The following is a 22,161-nucleotide window of genomic DNA, read 5'->3' as shown; positions in this document are numbered from 1 at the left end:
TAGTTACAGTTAGACTTCACTTTGATGGTTAATGCAGTTGTAGCAATTTTGTTGTTTTATCACAATAGATTTATAATAATAGGTTTATTTACATTTCAAAAAACAGAAGCCATTCATTTACGAATATGATTGCACTTTAATTTACATATTTAAATGTTCAGATATTAAGATTTAAATGAGGCAAAATAACATGTTTTTCTCTCTCAAATATGTCTTTATAATCATTTGTTTCAGATGTACAGTAATTATTTTCTATATAATAATTAATTTGGTGTTCAAAAAGTCTTTTTTCAAACTTGAGTCTTGAAAAAGAGGGGGTCGTCTTATAATCAGGGCCGTCTTATATTGCGGCCAATACGGTAAATCACAAATAAAAAATGAGGAAGTTAATGCTGATAGCATTAACTAGTGGAAAAGAATGGAATGTAAACAGATTTAGAACACTGACTTTGCCTTTCCAACATGATTCAAAACAATTCTTAAAAAAAATATCTAGCAATAATATTATAGTATACTACGATACAGTATATAATAGGGTAGTATAATAATTATTCATTGCCAATCATATTTTTCACAAAGGGTTTCATTTTAAAGCTATTCTTATTGTAGAATCTGAATTCTGAAGTATGTGGGATTAACTCCAGAAACCGTTATTTTTATGACGGACATGACGTGCTTTTATTTTTTAAATTTTCACCGGAAGTGCGTTCGCTAAACCGCTAACTGTAAGCTTTACACTATGCAAAAAAAGCTCTTTTTTTCATTGCATGTGGTGTTAGTAATCCTTTTTTTTTTTTTTCTTCCAATTTTTTTGTTTCAAATGCTGTTAACCAGCGATTTTTCATGTTTGAAGTGTCACCTTTTAACCGCAAGTTTGCGTTTTGGAAAAGATTGCCAATGTTTTATAGCAGGCTAAAGTAGGTTGTCTTTTTTCCCCATTAGCCTCAATGTAGCAATGCTAACGTTTACAGTGTTTAATATAGATGTGTTTCCTTATTTTGTATGTCTGAACTTTAATTCTATGGCGTGTTGATGACCAATAAACATCTGTGAAAAGAACTGAAGTCTGAACGCACGCTCAAATGTATGCACGCGCGCTGCGTTAAGACACAGCCGTGAAAATTTTCGCCCTCATTTTCATTTGCCGTGCGATAAATGGACTCATTTGACAGGTTAGCAACTTCAATAAAACATGTCGTTAGTTAGTCTTCCAAAATTACAACTGAGTGACAGCGCTTTCGGTGTCAATGTTTTGGCCACTCTGGTGCGCTTTTTTGGCTTTGAGTGGGTTGTAAATGGTATAATTTTAGGGTTCGACTAATCTAGGTTCCGTAGGAGATCGGCAGCGGCACTCAACAGCATAAGACACACTGACAAAAGACCATACAATGGAACACAACTGTATTATTGAATTTGATTTTGAACAATTTATAAACAGTAAATGCAATGAAAAAAATTTTTAACCTAAATAGCGACACCTTGAGTCAGTGAGAAAAATAAAATTAAATTGCGATCGTTTTTTTCCCCCCTTTAGTCTGGTGGCAGGCCTGACCCCAAAAAAATGAAAATCTGAGATCTCACAAAAATAATAATAATAATCCAAGGACTGCTGATGAATCCTTTTGTCCTACCGCCCTCAACGAACGTAGGTGGTCAAGGAACGTCAGTGTTCTCCTCTGTAAATTTTTCCCCTACGCCTCTGGTGGCGTCCGTTGTTGGGGTTCAGTCCAGGTCGCAGCAGGTAGTCTCTTCTCCACGAGTGAATCAATCCCCAAAAAAACCCAGTCTGCACGAAATGTGCAGATTCATTACTCAAGGTGCAAACAATGCAACACACATACCAGTAATGGATTAGCTAAAATAAAAATAATAAATATATATTGGACTACTCTAATATACATAGTTAACACCATTACCCCCCCCCCACACACACACACACACACACACACACAAGCACAGCTCATGTGCTAATGCTAGAAAAAAAAAAACATTGAAAAGTTCGCTAAAAACATTTTTTCCCCCCACAACTCCACATAAATGACATAACAGAACTCTAATCACAAATCTTTTGTCCATATCAGTCCATAACAATTGTCCTGGCTGGTTTTATTTTAACATTTTTCGTGTGGATATATCCAAATTGTTAGCATAAATCGTCAGCTAACTCATTAGCATATATGGGAACACTCACCAGGATAGTTTTGCTTCTATAACATTTCTCTCGTTGGCTCAATATGTACCACAGTCGTCTCCAACACCTTTGAGCCCAAAATAAAATGTGAATAAACAAACTTAAATTATCAGGGAACGCTATTTTGTCTTATACTACTTACGTGGAAACTTCTGGAAGCTTTCCTAACGACTAATGTTCCCGCTCTCTCTCTCTCGCAAATGAGTGGGCGAGCAAGAGATGGCGTACATTTTGCAGTGGTGCATTCAGGTGCATCGGAAATAATTAAATTTTATAAAACATTAATTTCCTTGTTTTTTAACACTGGCTTACACATACCAAGCGCCCAACATTAAAAAAATCCTGCCCCCCCCCCCTCCTCGGATCTACTCAATTCACATAGATCACCCTTTTTGACTTCAAAACGGTGAATTTCGCCAAAAGGTGAGATTTTCATGCCTGGAAGAATGAGACTTCCTGGTTGAGCCTTGGTTGCAGCTTTGTTAAAAGCAGGTGGGTCATTTATTTTTGGAAAAATATACTAACTATTCCAATAGGTCCTCATGGCTGTGGTGTGTGAGGGGTGGAGGGGCCGCTGATGGTGGTGGGAGAGGGTCAGCGTAGCATCTGTCGGGACGTTTAACCGTCCCAGCGTATTGTTTGCGGCAAGCAGCTTTGAACTTGATTCTGATCAGACAAGCTCGTTGATTTAAACCACCACTGGAGAGCTTCCTGGAAAAAAAAAGTGGGGGTATTTCTGTCCGCGGAATTCGATCCAGAGCATGCAGACGCTTGATTTTTTTTTTTTTTTTTTGGATGAGTTACGGCAGAGAGGCGTGGATAAATCTATAGTGTCGAAGCCGGAGGACGGACAGAAAAAGTTTCTCCCGTCTGCAGAGTATTGACATTTGCTTCTTCGATGTATTTCATTAACAAGGTCAATCGATAGCTCAACGCCTGTGTCCGGCTTTTTATGAAACGATGAAAAAGACAGATGTTACATACTTGAATGCAAGTGGAATTACTAGGTATGCCAACTGGGACTGAATTAGATGTTTTGGTTCCCATTCAAACATTCTTTCCTCGGCGTAGGTGGTATCATACTCCGTATTTAATGTAAGTGGAAGAATAGGAATTAATAATTAAAAATGTAGCTGTATATTGGAACCAACAACAAAAAACACTTTTCTTCAATAAAACCATGGGTGGGAAACACAATTCCTTCTCCAAAGCTGCTGCTGGACATGCTCCAACATGTCAAAAATAACAGACTTCCTTTGTAAAGATGGGTGTTTTTCTAGATGTGAATGGTTATTCATCTAAATCTGCTCTATAACTGACTGATTGGTAAACCTGAACAGTTGTGAGTGGGAGGGATTGATCTGGGTAGTGATATTGATTGAAACCAGTGTAATGAGATCAGTACTTTAGTTTGAGTTTCTCGCTTTAAATACGTGAGAATGCATTCAGAGTTAGCATTTTGATTACACCTTCAGGGCAACATTGTAGTGAGGGATTTACACGGCTGCCTTGTAGTTCTCAGGTTCTTGACTTGACTTTCGAGTTTGCAAGTTGGGCCCCTTGTTTGAGTGATTTTCTTCAAGTGCACCCAGCCTCTTGCAAAAAAGATGGCAACGTCTCTTTTTCACCCATGACTAGGGTTGGGCATTGTTTGAATTGGAACCGTTCCGGTTGATTCTCGATTCAGATTCTTTTAATAGGCAGGGTCAGAAATATTGCATAGTGTATATTAATTTCTTAACATCTTGATTATTTTTTAATTATATGAACTTTCAGTTCATTGTGAATTTGTCACAGGGCTATTTATAACTTGTATATAAATATCAGTCTTCGAACTTCAATATGATGAAATTTCTTTCCACAGGAGTGCACTTTCACAAAGATGTTCATTTTTCAAAAGCTCACGGAGAAAATATTTACACATATTCTTTTGCCTATGTTTTAGAGTGTCTTATGCTGCAGGCATTTTTGCATATTATTGAGCTTCCACTAATGAGCTAACCTGGAATCGAAATTTAAAAATTTGAACAGTTCCGGAAGCATCAAAGTGTTAGTCCCGGATCCCATCGATGCTTGATGCCCAACCCTACCCATGACCTTAGTCAGGATTTGGGGTATATGAAATGGATGGATAGATAATGCCTCCACATTAAATTAATAAAAATGATTGGTATCTATATCTGCTTGGGGTTGGGCATCGTTTGAATTTGAACCATTCCGGTTAATTCTCGATTCAGATTGTTTTAATAGGCAGAGTCAAAAATATTGCATAGTTTATATTAATTTCTTAACTTCTCGATTATTTTTTGAATTATATGAACTTTCAATTAACTATAAATTTCTCACGGGGCTATATTTAACTTGTATACTGTATAAATATCAGTCTTTGAACTTGAATATGATGAAGTTTCTTTCCACAGGAGTGTACTTTCACAAAGATTGTTTATTTTTCCAAAGTTCATGGAGAAAACATTTACATGTATTCTTTTGCCTATGTTTTAGAGTGTCTTATGCTGCAGGCATTTTTGCATGTTATTGAGCTCCCACTAATGGGCTAACCTGGTGCAGAATATGAAACAAATAAACAATAAAACAACTTGTAAATGTTTTTGTTGAGGAAAATGATCATACAACCCCTAGTAAAAAGTATGGAATCACCAGTTAAGAGTCAAGAATCTGCATTGGACAAGGTGACAAGAGTCAAGAATCTGCATTGCACAAGGTGATGATGCTGGAACTTTGGTTTGGTGCTGTTCCAGTGAGATTTACAAAGATGACTGCCTGATAAAAACGTCCAAATTCCCTCAGTCATTGATGATACGGGGCTGCATATCAGCAAAGGCACTGGGGAGATGGCTGTTGTTAAATCTTCAATAAATGCACAAGTTTAAATTGAAATTTTAGACAGCATAGCTGGTGATTCCATACTTTTTACTAGGGGTTATATATGCCTACTCAGGCAGTAAGCGTGAGCGCTCTGGACAAATAGAGTCTGCTGCAGTGGAGAACACACATTCACTGGGTCGAGATGAAGCTTGAAGGCATAAATATGAGAAAGAGAGAAAAAGTCTTAAATGTTACATAGGGGTAAAATAGCTCTAAGCTGGTCCGAACTTTACATATATGTACCTTAGCTGGGAGCTACGTAGAAGCATTAGTATATACTCTACGATTGAGTATAATCTTTTGTAGATGAGGCAAACTAAGAGGGAATTCTTTATTTGTAAAGCTAAAACAAAAGATGCTTTTAATACTGTTGAGTTTAACGAAGGCAACAGCGCGCTAGGTAAAGTACATAGCTGCTTATATACAGTAGCTACATTAGCCCAATGTTATAATACGACTTATTCTCACACTATTCCATCCATCATCTACCGCTTAATCCAGGGTCGGGTCACGGGGGCAGCAGAAGACAGATGTAATTTATTGTTTTACTTACCTAGTTCTGACTGGTTAGAGGACAGGCGCAGCATGTCAAATACGCGGCACTCAGCTATGCACTACCCTGCACTTGTATTCCATGAAGCCGGAGGTGTTTAATCATATTGGTCGTGCAGCCACCTTTGCATGATATAGCTGTGTTGCAAATGTTGCAATGAACTGACTGGTCATTTTTCTTTGTGAAGGTGAGCCAAACGTTTGAGCCTCCGCGCTGTGACCATGGTTGAAATAAAGTTGCAATGCACAAACACACGCTTCATGTAGGTTCTTCGTGGTGTTCGGCAGCAATTTTTTTCCGATCGGCCGTCACGACACCGAAACATGGAATCAAAATTTAAAAATTCGAACACCCCCCGGAGCATTGGAGTGTAAGTCCCGGATCACATTAATGCTCAATGCCCAACCCTACCCATGACCTTAGTCAGGATATGAGGTATATGAAATGGATTGATAGATAATGCCTCTACATTAAATGAATAAAACTAATTGGTATCTATATCTGTCTGGATTTTTCTGAGCCTGGAATTGGTCTTGCACTATCACATGATACTACAGTTACCGTAACAATAGCAGTGACACCCCATTCATCTTAACGAGTGATATATACAGTATGTACAGATATATAGCCGCACAGATCTTTATTCATACATTATCAAATCAATACCAAATCTTTTAACATCGCATATATCTACATTTAATGTTAGCGGTGGTTTGCAAGCATAGCTGTAAAGGCATTGGTATCATGCTGGTCATATAATAATTAGGCATTTGATTAATAATTGACATTAACAATGATAACACATCCACGTTAATGACTAAAATGTATTTGTAATGGCAATTTGAGCAGTTTATGAGCCTTAAAACCAATTATTTCAGTGTCACACTGCATAACATAGAATCTTAGACGTGATGATGCATCTACCTTCATTATTAAAAAGTATCTATCTGCGATACTGGCCTTTTATTTGGAATCTAGTCAAAACAAACTCTTTTGGTGTCATATGCCACTTCCAAACAGGAAAATAATCCAGAAAATGGCGGATTTGATGGTGTGCTAGCAAAAAGACATTTTGCGGCACAGTGTTGTTTTTAGGATACCTTTTATTTTCGTCTAAGTCCTTTGGACGAAAATACTTATTAGTCTTGGTCAAATATTTAGTCATTTCAAAATGTGTTCGTCTTCGTCTAATTTTAGTCAACGTAAACTCAGGCAAATTTTGTCTAGTTTAAGTCGACAATTACTCAAAATGTTTACGTCAGTAAACTTCAAAAAGTTTTATTCAATGAATAAATAAATCAATTAAATGGTTAAGATGACACTCACCATGCTAAATGCTGATGTTAATGCGAATGCTATGCTAACGCTACAAGTTACATTTAGTTTGTGATGATCATTCAGCACTGACTTTTAAAGGCTTAAGCAACATGGCCTGTCTAGCCAAGATAAGAAAAGAAAACTTACCAAGCAGAACCTGAGATCTGTTTCAAAAAAGGCTTCAAGAATTAGCGTGTGCATGGGGCGGGGTCAGCGCAGCACGTCACACGCTGCTACGATGTGTGCTAACTATAGACCCTACCCACGTGACGTCACAACTCCGCTCTCCTGAATGGTACCGCCCAATTGTCCGTCAAAACATAGTGTTAACCTGTTACGGCTACGTACATTCCTCCTATTTACGGCGTGTTTTTCTGCTCCTTAACATTAATAATCAAAATGGTGAAGGCGTGTGTGGCTGTTGGTTGCACTAACAGAGAAGATGGAAGGAGAGACTTGAAGTTTTACCGTATTCCGAGGGATCCAAAGAGGAGAGCGAAATGGACGGCTGCAATTCGACGTGAAAACTGCGCACCAAAAAATCACCACAGACTATGTAGTAGTCATTTTATATCCGGTAAGATGCATTTAAGATATACTTAGAGGGTTTTGGGCTGACAAATAACCACAATTAAGATCATTGCTAGGCTAATCGCCGACAACATACACGTATGTATGCAGTGAGAGTGCTATCGCTAAACCATATAAACATTAAAAGCCTTAACTCCATTGACAAACGACATGAAATACATTAGACTTGACAGTGGATGTCAGCAATAACAAAAGATTTTGAATTGAAAATTTCGTAACTCACCTTTCCAAGCACATGATAGATTCCTGCCGAATTTTCGTGGACTAGGACCTGTTTCACCCAACCAGCAACGAAGTATTTATAAGCCTCCAAGCTCTTGAAGTTTTTCAAATTTTCGTGAGAATAGGCTGATTTTGTGTGGACAAGATAATTGTAAATATCAGCGTAGCAGATGTCAGGCAGACAGGGCGAAGACAGTGGGTCGAAAAACATCGATTTGGGCATCAAATATGGATCTGGCGACTGTATAGAACAAAGCTTTTCCACATAACGCCTTTTATGCAACACATCCAGTGAGTTTACGGCATCAGAAAGCACCGGGTCTTCCATGAAATGCATTTTAAATTCCTCGATCAATTGAAACCAATGCTAATACAGAGACAAAATGACGGACAAGTGGGCGGAACCATACAGCGAGCACGTGGTTTTGTGACGTCGGTGGGTAGGGTCTATACATACGATAAGAAAATGTCACAAATCGTGAACTTATGACGGAAACTATGGCAAATTTTCATCTCATTCTCGTCTCGTCGGACAAAAACTGGCATTCTTATTGTTATGTTGTAGTCTCCCAAGACACATTTTTAGCTCGTCATCGTCACGTCATCATCATGAAAAAATTGTTCGGCGACGAAATATTTTCGTTATCGTCATCGTTGACAAAAACAGCACTGGTGCGGCACAAAAGTCCCGTCGTGTGACGGCATGGAATTCGTACCTCTCTTTGGACTTGGGACATAGTTTGGCTTTGGGGTGATCCATCAAGCCAGGGTGACAAATAGCCTTCTATATTTGGCCGCTACATCTTTAGCAAGTGCTCAGTGGGTAGAGGGGCAGCTGAGGAGAAGAAGACCCTCGATAGACTCAATGCAATGTTTTTTTTCCCCGCTCACTTATGTTGTACAAGGTGGCGATTATCTGGAATAACTGGCAAACGTTAAGTAAATCATAACATTACTGGAAGTATTAGAAGTACTTCACTGTCTCTACAACATACAGTGCCCTCCATAATTATTGGCACCCCTGGTTAAGATGTGTTTTTTAGCTTCTAATATATATATTTTTTAATTAAAATAATATGAGACCTTAATGGAAAAAAAGAGAAAAATCCAACCTTCAATACAAGTGCATGTATTCAGTAGGGAAAAAATCCCACATAAAGAAATAATCATTTGACATCAAATAATGTGTGTCACAATTATTAGCACCCCTGGTGTTAATACTTTGTACAACCCCCTTTTGCCAACAAAATAAGGTCTGGGGACTGAGATGGCCATGGGAGGAGCTTGATTTTGTGTCTGGTGAACCCGTTCTGTGTAAATTTGGCCATATGTTTAGGGTCATTGTTAAAGATGTCCCGATCACGTCATTTTCAAAGTATCGTAATCGGCAAAAAAATATCGGACATGCCTTTTTTTAATATATAAATATTTTTTATTTAAATCGTTTTCTAATTGTATTCAACGTTACAGACAAAATGTCTTACACTCATCCAGAGTAGTTTTGGCTTAAAGAAAGGCTATCAAATTTATTGCGTTAACAGCGGTAATAAATTTTTTTAAATTAATCACATTAAATAATTAACACATGCGCTGCACGACCCACTCACGCATTGTCGCGTTCAATCAATAAAGACGCCGTTTTACCTATAGATAGCGCTAAAAGGCAGCGCATAATGACTAGAGAGAATTTTGACAGCCTTTGGAGCCATTTTGTACGTGGCTAAAGCCTTACAATACCTCTCTCAGCAATTAAAAATAACGTGGGAGGCAATGTGGGGAAGAAAGGTAGTAGTTGATCATTTTCTTAACACACTATGTTAAACATGAGCAATTATCGGAAATAGATCGAAAATTATGAACATTTCCGAAAGTATTCCGGAAACAGCTGAGTGGGGCGGAGACGTCATAACAAGGAAACGAAAGGTCGAGGCAGGTGCAATCGTTGTTTATCGACGAGAGAGTTGCGTTCGTGTTTTATCAAAAAAATCGCTAAAATGGTTCAAACCTGTCATGCTATGTGGTCTACAAATAGCCATTTGTCGCATTGTAGTACCTATGAGTTCCCGAACGCAAGAAAAAGAACTGGACTACGCAGACAATGAATAAAGTTCGTCCGTGCTAAGAGGGCTAATTTTGCAGACCCAGCCGCCGGCACGGTTTTGTGTGGTGCGCATTTTACACCTGAAAGCTATTCGAACTATGGACAAATTAAATCAGGTTTTGCTAAGAAATTGCTGATGAAAGCAGCCACCATACACGTGCAGCCACCTAAATGTCCCGAGATATCAAGAAAGAGGACGACTGGCTCTGATGAGACCACCCCAGGCTAACCAAAGGAGCGGAGCAGCCAAGCTCGAAAAGGCCAGAGTGAGTACTCTTTTATAATAAAAACATATCACGCATTGGATATGGATTGGATAGACACATGTATAAATTATTGCTCGTAAAATATATAGAACAAATCCTCGAATCCCATTCATATTTGTGTCTGTTGGCAGAGCGAAAACCTATGATAGCACAATAAACGATAATTATTCGATACATTACATAATTTTGCGGTCACGGTGTATCAGCTTCACAAAAAGAAATGCAAAACAAACCATTCGGTGTTTCCCACACGATGTTGCCGGTGTTTCATCAGTGTGATTGCTCCTCTCAATGATCCTTTCATTAGGCTGCATTGGCTTTCGTTTGGGCTCAAATTGATAACCCAAAACACCAAAGAAAGGTTCATAAATCTCCTCGTCACCATTAGAAGAATGTTCGTTACGTCGGATTCGTCGCTGCAACTAGAAACAAAATTGTCCGCTATCATCGCCGCCATTCAGTACTAAGCACTGAGCCGGTTGTTTCCTTGTAGTGACGTCACGCGCACAATATGCTAGATTTCCGGGATCTCGTGGGCGGGTCCTTTTAGCTTGACAATCGATCCAAATTTCTATCATTTTCTTGGTGTTGCGATGTGTGTAATTACACGAAGTGGCATGATATGAATCCAAAAGGCATGCGTTTATGGATAAATTATGGAATATTAGCATTTCACCAGGTGTTGCCATACCCTTTAAGGTCCCAAATTATTTGAATTAAAAAATATATATATATTAGAAGCTAAAAAACACATCTTAACCAGGGGTGCCAATAATTATGGAGGGCACTGTAATTAGTCCTTGTTCAAACTAATGGAGCTTGAGAGGCGCTGCTAAAAACAGTGGGGTAAACTACCCAAATGATAAGTAGGCAAAAAATTACTTAATATACTGGGTGAAAGCGGTGCAATTGGCAGCTCAAGTCGTCCTGAAACCAAAGGTTTTAGTGGTTCATGTCCTGGTATGACTGCCCGCTGCCGAAATGTCCTTGGGCAAGACACTTAACCTCAATTTGCCCCAAGTGTGTTGGCAGCAGCACCATTGTTGTATGAATGCATGTGTAGACAGGTGAATCTGAGCTAACCATGTAGATTAATGCGCTATATAAGTACTCGCCATGTACGACGATTAAAATCTATTTCTGAACGTAAACACCAGTGGGCACCCTTGTCCAGGCCTGTCCGATTCCAGCACCACGTGCCACCATGTCATCCGACAGCCTACAAGATGAGCCGTCGCGCAACTGGAATCACGTGGGGGTGGAGAGTATCGGGTGACCCGTGTTCTATGCACAATCACCAATCAATGTCAAGAAAACAGAGTGTGACACAAGGGCAAAGTCAAGTCAGGCAAGCGGGAGGTTTTTCTTGGCACGAGGCAGCTCGGAAGAACTGTCAAATGTGACCTTTGCTTAATTATGTGAATACTGAAGGGCAGTCACAAAAAAAGATGCGGTATATTGTATCGTATATACATTTAGTCTTTTTTTTTTTTCACCTTGCAGTAATTCCTTCCGACACGATTAGTGATACGCAGCTCACAATAACGATTAGGGGATACATAGGTCAGGAAATCAATCTATGATACAACCCCTAGCAAAAAGTATGGAATCACCAGTCTCTGGTGAGCACTCACTCAGACATTTTATCATGTAGAAAAAACTCGGATAAAAAGCTTGAAAAAAAATAATGAATTAGTTCAAAAGTGCAACTCTTTAGCATTCAGAAACACTAAAAGAAATTCATAAAAAGCATTGTGGTGGTCAGTAAATGTTATTTTTGTAAAGCAAGTGCAGGGAAATATAAGAAGCCCCCCGGGTGCCAGGGTAGAAAAAAATTTAAAAAATCATAGCTAATCTGTACCCACAGTTTAGTAATCTGTACCCACAGATTACTAAACTGTGGGTACAGATTTCTAAACTGTACCCACAGTTTACTAAACTGTACCCACAGTTTACTAATCTGTACACACAGATTACTAATCTGTACACACAGGTTATTAATCTGTACCCACAGTTTACTAGATTGCTAAACTGTGGGTACAGATTTCTGCTATTTGCAGGCCATGCCATTGACTGGATGAGTCTTTCTCCAAGGAATGCTATAACAGTTTTAGCTCTGTGGCATGACGCATTGTCATCTTGGAAAATGACAAACATATTTTCAATTGAAGGGATAAGAAAGCTGTATAAATTTTCCAATGTAAACTTGTGGATTTATTGAAGATTTAACCACAGCCATCTCCCCAGCGCCTTTGCCTGACATGCAGCCCCATATCATCAAGGACTGAGGGAATATTGATGTTTTCTTCTGGCAGTCATCTTTGTAAATCTCACTGGAACAGCACCAAACAAAAGTTCCATAATCATCACCTTGTCAAGAGTCAAGACTCTGCATTGGACAAGGTGTCAAGAGTCAAGAATCTGCATTGGACAATGCATTGACAATGACAGACATCCAATTCATTTGAACTGGGAGGACTACAGTAGCTTTGAATGATCATATTAAAGTGTCATTGAGTCCCAGTCAGAATGAATTGGATCTCTATCGCCGTCAATGGCAGCCAATGTGTTAACATAGAGACTATTCAAGAGGAAAGTTTTGGTCCAGTGGAAAATTTTGCTAGCAACCTGTTGGTTCGTATTCCGATGTCAAACTGTTCAAGTCATCTATTCATTGGATGGTGAGATATTTAAAACAGACGATAATCCATTTATGCATCGATGAGCTGATGTATTAGCGCCAACACATAGCTGGCCGTTTTCAACAAACACTTGGGATTTCATCACTGATAAAGGCTCCGTCTGATGCTTGATGTCGTTACGAAGAACAGTTAAGGCTAGCTGAGCCACAAGTGGTTTAATGGATTTTCAACGAATTGAACTCCACAGAGCTATGCTAGGGATGGCGTTAACAGCATAGGCGGAGTTTGGCTTTTGGGGCAGGGGCGGCACAACATGTTGATGACCCCGAAACATGGTGTCAGCAATAAAATTAACTTACAAGAATATCTACAATAATAAGTTCAAAATGAGCTTTTTTTTTGTTTCCCATAATTCTTGAGGGGAATCCTAAATCAGGCTGCTTAGGACAGCTATTCTTTTTGCCAAGACCGTCATCCATTGAATATGGTACGCCCGCCGGTGTCATGTAGTTACCCCATTTACCCCTGATTTCCGTGTTTTGGTGATGTAGTTATCTATGAGGTTTTAAAACATGGGCCATTCACCAAAAAAAAACTTCTTTTTTCTGTCGTATAACATAACATACGTACTGAACGTAAAAAAAAGGCATTGTTTTACTGTTTCACTCGTAGGATGACCTATAAGTTTTATTACTGTATATCAAGTCCTGTATGTTTCTCCAGTTTGATAAACAATGGTATCCAAAATATAGAACTGTGGTTCTTTTCTGGCTTCAATTAATTGTTTAGGTCGACATAACTCATAACTGATGTGTGTGTACGCTCCCGCGGCCAGGGGATACAATTTTTGACGGGGGTAACTAGAGGTGTGCAAAATTTCTGATTCTTAGATTATTCACGATTCGGCCGTGGAAGATTCGAGAACAATTCACAAACATCCAAATTCCGATTATTGAAATATGCGAAGTAAAGCGGAAGTACACAACACTCAGCGCGCCGCGCGGTCTTCGGGACGGAACGGAGCGAGAATAGCTAAACATCATGCTTCCCATTACCCGGCCCCTCGGGTAATGCCGATGCTCAACTCACGGCTCTAGCTCAACTCATGCAACGAGATAAAAAAACACAACAACATACCTGACTGCTGCCGAAAAGCTGCTACAAAGTACATCCATATAATGTTAAGGTGGATATCATTTGTATAGGACTAGATGCAATATAGATTTGGTAGTGTTAGCAGCACATCTACAAAAAGCTAGATGCAGGCGTTATAAACGGCCGCCATCTTAAAGCAGTACACTTCCCTGCAAGGCTGTTGTAGCGAACCTCCCAAGCAAACCTAATTAAATTTTTATCTAAAATACTCCTAAATCGGTAAAATATTGACTTGAATCTATCTTTAAAATAGTTTTAAAACTTTCACATGTCGAAAGTAGACAAAAGGGAAATTATGGAATAAAGGGAGCAATTTTAACAAATTTAACGGTTGATTCACAACATTAAATTAATTGAATGTAGTTTAAAGCTGCTGATACAGAATGGGGACTGGAGTTTTTTATTTAATGTTATTTTTGTATATTTGTTTACTGCTATATGTTAACTTGATACTGAAATAGTAGTGTGGTTTAGCCTAAGAGTATTTTTGAATAATTTTGGAACTAATGTACAAAACATTAAAAAAAAAAAAAAAAAAAAGGAGGGGGGTGCATCAATAATCGTTTTATAATCGAATCGGAGCCTCTGAATCATAATCGTAATTGAATCGTTAGGTGCCCAAAGATTCCCAGCTCTAGGGGTAACTACATTGGCAAGACACTGTTGTACAATTAGCGTCTTTAGTGGGGCAAATTGAAACGCCGCTCACCATTTTGGCGGTGCTCTCTAGCGTTTCATGGTCCACATTTTCAATCCTTGGTTCTTGCTCAGTAGTTGTTGACGCTTTTGAAGGCTTAGGTATGAAAAAATTACGAATATCCATCTTGTCTCTTCGGTCCTCGAGTGGTTTTGGCTAAGCAAATGAACGTCGAAGGTGCAAGTCACATGATCTGTTCGAAAAATAATTTTGATTCATTATAAAAATATCTTTTTTTTTGTTCATTTCATTCATTTTTGTGTTCGTTTTATTGCTTTACAACTTTTATACTTAATTTTAAAATCATATATAGGAAAGTCAACTACATGCAATGACACTTTTCGGCCACCGAGGAGGAGGGAGGGCTTGAACTACACGTAATGCTAACAGCCTAGGCCAGTTGCTAACGAACGTAACTCTGCATTTTGATGATGTTAATTTGGTTAAGAAAAAAAAGATTTTTGATAAATTAGATATATCTGTGTAACTATGTACAGTAAATGTCAGATCAAGACATGGACACTTGCAATTTTGTCAGCTGCAGCTAGCTTATAAGTGTATTTTTCTCAAATTTTATGAAATTTGGCTGGTGTGTCTTAAAGTTACGTTCGCTCAATAGTGTGGAAATTATAGTAGTTTTAGTTTTTTGTTGTTGTTGTTGTTTTGTACAGTGACATTTTTAACTATAAACAATGCAATGAAATGTATGCTTTTGCTCAGTTTAATATCATAGGACTTGATTTAAAGTGCGGTCCGGCACAAACACTTGGGTATTGGTGGTGAGGTGTAAGGGGGGAGTTCACATTACATTTGTTTTCACACATGTTAATCTCCGCTTGTAAAACTTACACAGGCCCAACGAGGTGCGCTCGCACGGGAATTCATGTGAGCCCGCTGGGCAGCCGAGCACAAGGGGAGGGGGGAATTAATGAAGTCTGTAATGAGTTATCAAAGAGGGGAACTGGATAGCTATGGAGGGGGGGATCCCACCTGTTTATGAGGGTGGAAGGGTGACACGCACACACATACGCAAATTGCCAGACCAAAGAATTGCAGGTGGGGTTCACATGTTCCCCCAGTACCGTGACAACAGGTGGATACACTTTTTTTGTTTTTGTTTTTATGATGTCTGCAAGAGTGTGCATGTGGGGGCGTGAGTGTGCGCGCGCAACATGAGATGTCAGAAATGACTGCTGGGTAGAAACAACTTCCTAATATTCCCTTCAACACTGTGTTATGTATAAATACTTATACCCCCTACCCAACACGCAGGAATTACAATTAAGCATCCACTTGTCAAGCATAAAAAGAAGTAAACCACTCTAAAAACAGCCCTCCTGCAATGTTATTTGTCCAATTGGAATAAATTCAAAAGTGTCTGAAATGAAAAAAAAGTATACATGGGAAAATGCATGTTTAATTTCCGTTTTTCTATGTTGAATAAGAGAGACTATTTTTAACACTGTTGCACCGATACATTTTTTTGGGCTGAAAATACAGATACAGACCAATACCACATGAAAAAAAGATAGATTTTTCTTAAAATGTATTTCTTTATTAGATATGGCTTTGCAAGGCAAAGGGCCGGATAGTAAAATTCCATTTTTTGTTTTGAATGGCGTTTCTTCGGCACACCTCTTCGGCACACCGCACGGCCCAAACCGTTTGACTGTCCGTCACCATTCAAATGTCAAAAAACAGGAATTTTCACACGACGCAGGGAATTATTAGAATGACCCCCAAATATTTTCCATTCGCCCGTAAACATGGGTTTTTTGAAAAGAAAAAAAAAGAAAAAAATCAAAATGTATCTAGTCCTACAATTTTTTACCAAACTCATAATTTACAGATCAAAAATTCCAGGACGATAAGGGGCATAAAGGTTGTGTACAGAATTTGCCAAAAAACTTATGGTTCCCCCAAAATTTGCCAAAAACGGTCCCATTCATTTCTAATGGGATGCCATTGACAGCCATGTATGTCCAAATTTCCCAATCATTTTCAATGGCAGGCTGATGATTTTTTATCATTTACAGTGACAGCCAATAGACATTAAATTGGCACCCAAGTAAGTCGATTGACAGCCATGCACGTCCACGCCATTGACGGCCATGTACGTCCAAATTTCCCAATCATTTTCAATGGCAGAAAAACCTGTGTGGTAGTAATTTTTTTTTACCAAAACTTATCATTACAGCCTATTGACATCCAACTGGCACCAGTTGATGCCATTGACAGCAATGCAACAGTACGTGTCCCCAAAAAAACAGGAAATGACCTGATATCAACAGGACGTGTCCCCGAAATGTCCCTAAATCAACAGAACATGAACTGATAGATCTATGTTGACGTCAGTATGCGTTTTGTCTAATACAATCAAATGGAGTTGTTTTTCACAGACAACCGCTGACAGTTTTGCCTCAGATAATCATGGACTTTAACTGCCAACAATAATCATGGACTTTTAATTGCCAACCAGCAAGGATCATGACCTATTTTGCATGATGAGTTAATCACCAAACAGACACACCTCCTTTTAAGTACAGCATATAAGCAATGCCGGGTTCTCTGTTCGGTGTGCATTCCTCTACACAGCTTTTGTTCTTTCATTGAATGCACCCAGAAATTTCTGAAATTGAACCTGAATTGAAAACGAACATGCGGAGGACCTGAAAGACTGCCTCCAACAGTATCTACCACAGAAAAGCCCCATTGTAATTTCTCCAGAAATTGCAGTTTCTAGTTTTTAAATATTAACTAATTATCTGTCATTGAGGCACTAAATGTCCAATTCATTTGAAGTGAGAGGGCAGTGAATGAACAAATATCCACTAGTGATAAACCCATTGAAATTCACAGCAGAAGGATGACTGGAGAGCAGATAGTACCATGTCGATACTAGATTCACCATCAGTACCACAATATTTTTTAACATGGGTCAATTTGACATGCGCTACGTAAGTCGGAATGAACCCTTTAAGTACCCCTAATTACCCTCCTAAATCTCAAAACAACTATCCAAAAACATGTTTCTTTATATGTCAAATATGTGTGTGTGTATATATATATATATATATATATATATATATATATATATATATATATATACATATATATGTATATAATGATACTGTACTTACCATTAATACTGAGAGGTGGCTGGAGAAGATGTCGAAGGTCCTGTTCAAACACAAACTCTACACTGTTACGGGACTGGAGACAAAATGGCGGACAAGACTCTGGCGTCGCAGAGTCGAAACCACATTTGGTACGTCGTAACCCGGGGACTACCTGTAATAATAAACCCATCATGAATACATGTGTTCATCCATCACATATCATGATTAGACTCAATGAGCTAGGCGGAAAGAATTTTAACATGGTTCAGTTTTGATCCGTGGAATGTTTCATTAACCAAAATTGCCAGAAATAGGGAGGAAAAAAACAAGGAATGACCAACACTTTCTTAACGATGTTGATTTAGTTCATCACGATGAGCAGAAAATACATTTATTTTGGATAAATTTGGACTTGTTTGACGATCTAAAAGTGACTGAATGAAAACAATTGTCTTGATCGATTACATTCGTTGAATATGCTCATCAGGTTACGTGGGAAAACAACTTCTTTTTGACTCGCCACATAATAGGGTTTGAGCAAGGAGCATTGGAGTTTTTCTTCACTTTGAAAGGTATCAGATCCACTGTGAGTGTATGACTGCTACTCCCATGAAAATGCAAGCGTAAGACCAGTGATAGGAAAACATTTGGGGAAAGGAGCCGACACAGGCAATTGCGTGTGCGACCACAAAGAATCCGTCTGTGGACCACGTCAACGGCGAGCATTATTTCACTCGCTTTCGTCTTTACCATTGCATCAGCACTTTTATCCACCAATCAAATGAGAAGGAGGGCGTTTCTTTTCCTTTTTCTCTTTTAGCCCAAACTGCCTGGTGCTAAAGCAACTGATATTTCTATTACTGTCACTTATGTTTAGCCAAACAGCCAAAACGTCAGAAATCAACATGATTTCAAACCACTAATACACTCTTCTAACAACCTAATCTGCGCAATAGTCAAAAAGTTGTTCTTTTGTTCACTTCGCTTTACCCAGCAAGGCTATTCTCAGTCAGAAACCGCACTCTCCATGTCTTTTTAGGCCTTGACTCGTATTGCCGCGCTGAGTGATTGATTGAAGTCTCTGAAATAGACAAGTGGCGCTGTTGAAATAAGCTAATGTGCTGTTTATTGCTTAATGCGACTCCAGTGTATAATTTATGCCGGGCCGATGTTACTTTATATGACTTCAGTTGAGTTGGAGGATGCGTCACGTGTACGTGACACCACGAGGGAACATTTATGCCGGAGTAAAAATAAACCGGAAAAATAGATTACTATTTGACGTTATTTGGACGTATCAAAGGAGACCTTTTCACGCGTTTCAAGGCTATGAAATTCAAGAATGGCGGTATGGAAATGTTTGCACTCATTATTGGGAGGAGGGAATGGTAATGGACCTTTCTGCGTTTCTGCGGTGTCTCTTTATAACATACTTTATTTGTGGTAACCATACACTTGCTCCAGATACACCCTTTACCATCCTTTCAAGCAGAGTCCAACAAAATTTTCATTACTTAGAGATTTAACATACTTTTTGAGGGAGTCAAAGTATTCATTCATTCATTCATCTTCCACATCTCTTATCCTCACCAGGGTCGTGGGGGTGCTGGAGCCTGTCCTGACTATGAATAGTCATAGAATTTAACTATAGATGTCAAATTCATTTAAACGGAGAAGGACTTGCTATCAATGCTCATCTTTCAGTGCCATTGACAATGTGAGGTGTCCAATCCATTTGAAGTGGGAGTTCGATCGATCCTGCCTCTCCTGTCTTTGCTCTGGTTCTTTTGATTAAAGAACATCACACAAGGCTCACGGATACATCATTCAAGTAAAGTTAGTTGACCATTTTTGGTAATAAAATTATAATTATATTGTAACGTCTACAAGTACAACGCCAACTTGGTGTTGATAACGCACACTCAGCCAGAAAAAAGTACATTATTTTCAATTAATTGTAACCACCTGGATGCCACGAACTGTATGTAAAAAACAAAACAAAAAAAAATTTGTCCGAGAGTTTAAGATTACACTTGCCACGCTGAATGCTAATGCTAACGATAACTTGAATGCAATGCTATCGCTCCGAGCCACCTAGCCCATCATCATCGCATTTTGAAGGAATCTGACCTTCTAGCCAGAGTGCTGGAATCACGCCAGCCGAACCGCCGGACCCTGGCTGGCGCAGATCCAACAACCTGGGCCGGCGAGATCCCAACAACCCAGCCAAGAGGCCAAACGCCGCGCGTTCACCTTAGTCTTAACTAGTGCTGCAACGATTAATCGATTAAATCGAGTATTCGATTAGAAAAAAAGAATCGAATAAAATTTTGCTGCTTCGAGTATTCGTTAAATTTAAGGCTTTAATGCCAGCAATATGAAGCAATTATCAGAGAATCCCAAAATTAGAAAAATAAGGTCCTAATGAAACTTTTTTTTCAAATTTGTAAAAAGAAAAGTCAAAATGAATATGTGTAATAAGCGCTCAGATATCTATAACCCTTGCTAAATCCTGTTTGTTTTTCTTATGGAAACTGCAGATGCATGTGTTGACTTGCATCCGTCATTTTGTTTTTTCAAAAAGAAATGTCAAAATTCTGAATTAGTCTCAAAATCATGAAATTTTAGGTGTATCAAATGTGATACATTTGGCAATATAGGGTTAAGTGGCGTTGTAATGGTTTATTTTGAAAGTTTTTGGATTTAGTTTTATTGATTTGGGTGGATAAACTGCCTTTTAGTCTGCCTCATTTCACAGGGCTGAATCCAGGTGCTCCCTGTTAAGACCAACATAAGACAAGTTTTTGTTTGCGCTCATGTTTTTTTAATGCATTCTTAATTTAGTTTATAGGTATATTTAGCTTTTTTGTGGGAATATGTGTCTGAAACTTTTGTTAAGAGCACTGTAAAAAAAAAGTTTACAGCATTTAAACTAGCAGACTTATGCTATATAAGTTAGCCAATGGTCTGTTGTTGTACATAGATCCTCATTTATTTATTTATTATACTGTTTGAGGCTCAGCTCAGGTTCCTTTATTTTTCATGTTCCTTATCAGATTACTCGATTATTCGAACTAATGGTTCATTGATTAATCGACTACTAAAATAATCGATAGCTGCAGCCCTAGTCTTAACCCTTTGTACTGACTCCATTTTAAAAGCTGGAAAAAGGCTTCGAAACACAAGTTCACAATTTATTCTGAGTTTACAGTGTTTACAGTGGGGCAAATAAGTATTTAGTCAACCACTAATTGTGCAAGTTCTCCCACTTGAAAATATTAGAGAGGCCTCCAATTGTCAAGATGGGTAAACCTCAACTATGAGACAGAATGTGGGGGAAAAAAAAACAGAAAATCACATTGTTTGATTTTTAAAGAATTTATTTGCAAATCATGGTGGACAATAAGTATTTAGTCAATACCAAAAGTTCAAAAATTGCCGCCCCGCGTGAAATGTCACCACTGACGGGAGAGCCAATACGTCAACAACACCGGCACGCCGGAGATGGTCCGCAGTCAATCCGGAGCACTGACGCGGCCGGTATACGTTGAACCAGAGGCGTCGCATCCCATTAGGCAAAACCAGGCAATTGCCTATGGCCCCCAGCCAGCAGGGGCCCCCAATGGGACGACAGATTTAGCACATGCAGCTTTACTGCACTGTCGAACTGACAAGTGTAGGGAGTGTTTCAATACCATAGAATCATTTGGCAGATTGTCTAACTATCCTGTTATCAATCCCAATCAGCACTAACCATTTCACGTAGATTATACATGTTTAAGAAGTCCAACAAGCTATTATTACCACATGATTGTTTAAGGAGTGACTCACCAAGTACTCTCTGGAAAGTCCTTGCTGAGTTGTTTTACGTTTTCACAGGCCACCTCATTATTCATGTGACTACTTAAAGAAATGGTGATTTTTCCTAAAAAGTCTATTAATGGGTCTATCGTATTCCTCGTCGAATACTCTATAAGAAAAATATAACATATATGCATCTGGAATAATCCTAAACTATTTTATTAGCAATTTTAATACTCCTTTTAGCAAGGTTCCTTGGGTATGCGTACGTTCCCATAGCAACCAGTCCTGTTATTGTCCGACGTCACAAGCGCTGCGTATTCTGGGAGCGAGAATAGGCGTAAGGTGCGCATTTCGAGCAGAGGACGGCCACCTGTTAAAATATGTGCATCCCAGAACAAATGTAAGTACATCCATATGAGTCAGTGTGCTTTGTTTTCGACACTTTTATGGCCAAGATGACCGCACGTGCACGCAGCGCGCACTCGCACCCCCCCACCTTTGTGTTCATTATACTGCGCCAGTATGTATGTGTGTCACGTGACTTAGAAGGGCCCCATGTTGCTTGCTGCCTAGGGCCCCCGGGGACCCTTGCTACACCTCTGCGTTGAACAATATGA

The 22,161-nt window shown here is 38.9% G+C and overlaps 1 long non-coding RNA gene across 1 annotated transcript; it reads right to left on the bottom strand.

The window, feature by feature from the left end:
* Window positions 1-826: 826 nt before the first annotated feature.
* On the bottom strand, window positions 827-2,379 carry LOC130923622 (uncharacterized). The gene is made up of 3 exons (XR_009064736.1): window positions 2,334-2,379; window positions 2,192-2,258; window positions 827-1,786 (listed from the first exon to the last, which is right to left on the bottom strand). It is a non-coding gene; the product is annotated as an uncharacterized LOC130923622 (long non-coding RNA).
* Between the last annotated feature and the right edge of the window lie 19,782 nt (window positions 2,380-22,161).

This window comes from Corythoichthys intestinalis, chromosome 11, assembly GCF_030265065.1.
Source record: "Corythoichthys intestinalis isolate RoL2023-P3 chromosome 11, ASM3026506v1, whole genome shotgun sequence".
NCBI lineage: Eukaryota > Metazoa > Chordata > Actinopteri > Syngnathiformes > Syngnathidae > Corythoichthys > Corythoichthys intestinalis.
Note: the sequence above shows the minus strand (reverse complement) of the source record. Positions and strands in the feature narration are given on the sequence as shown.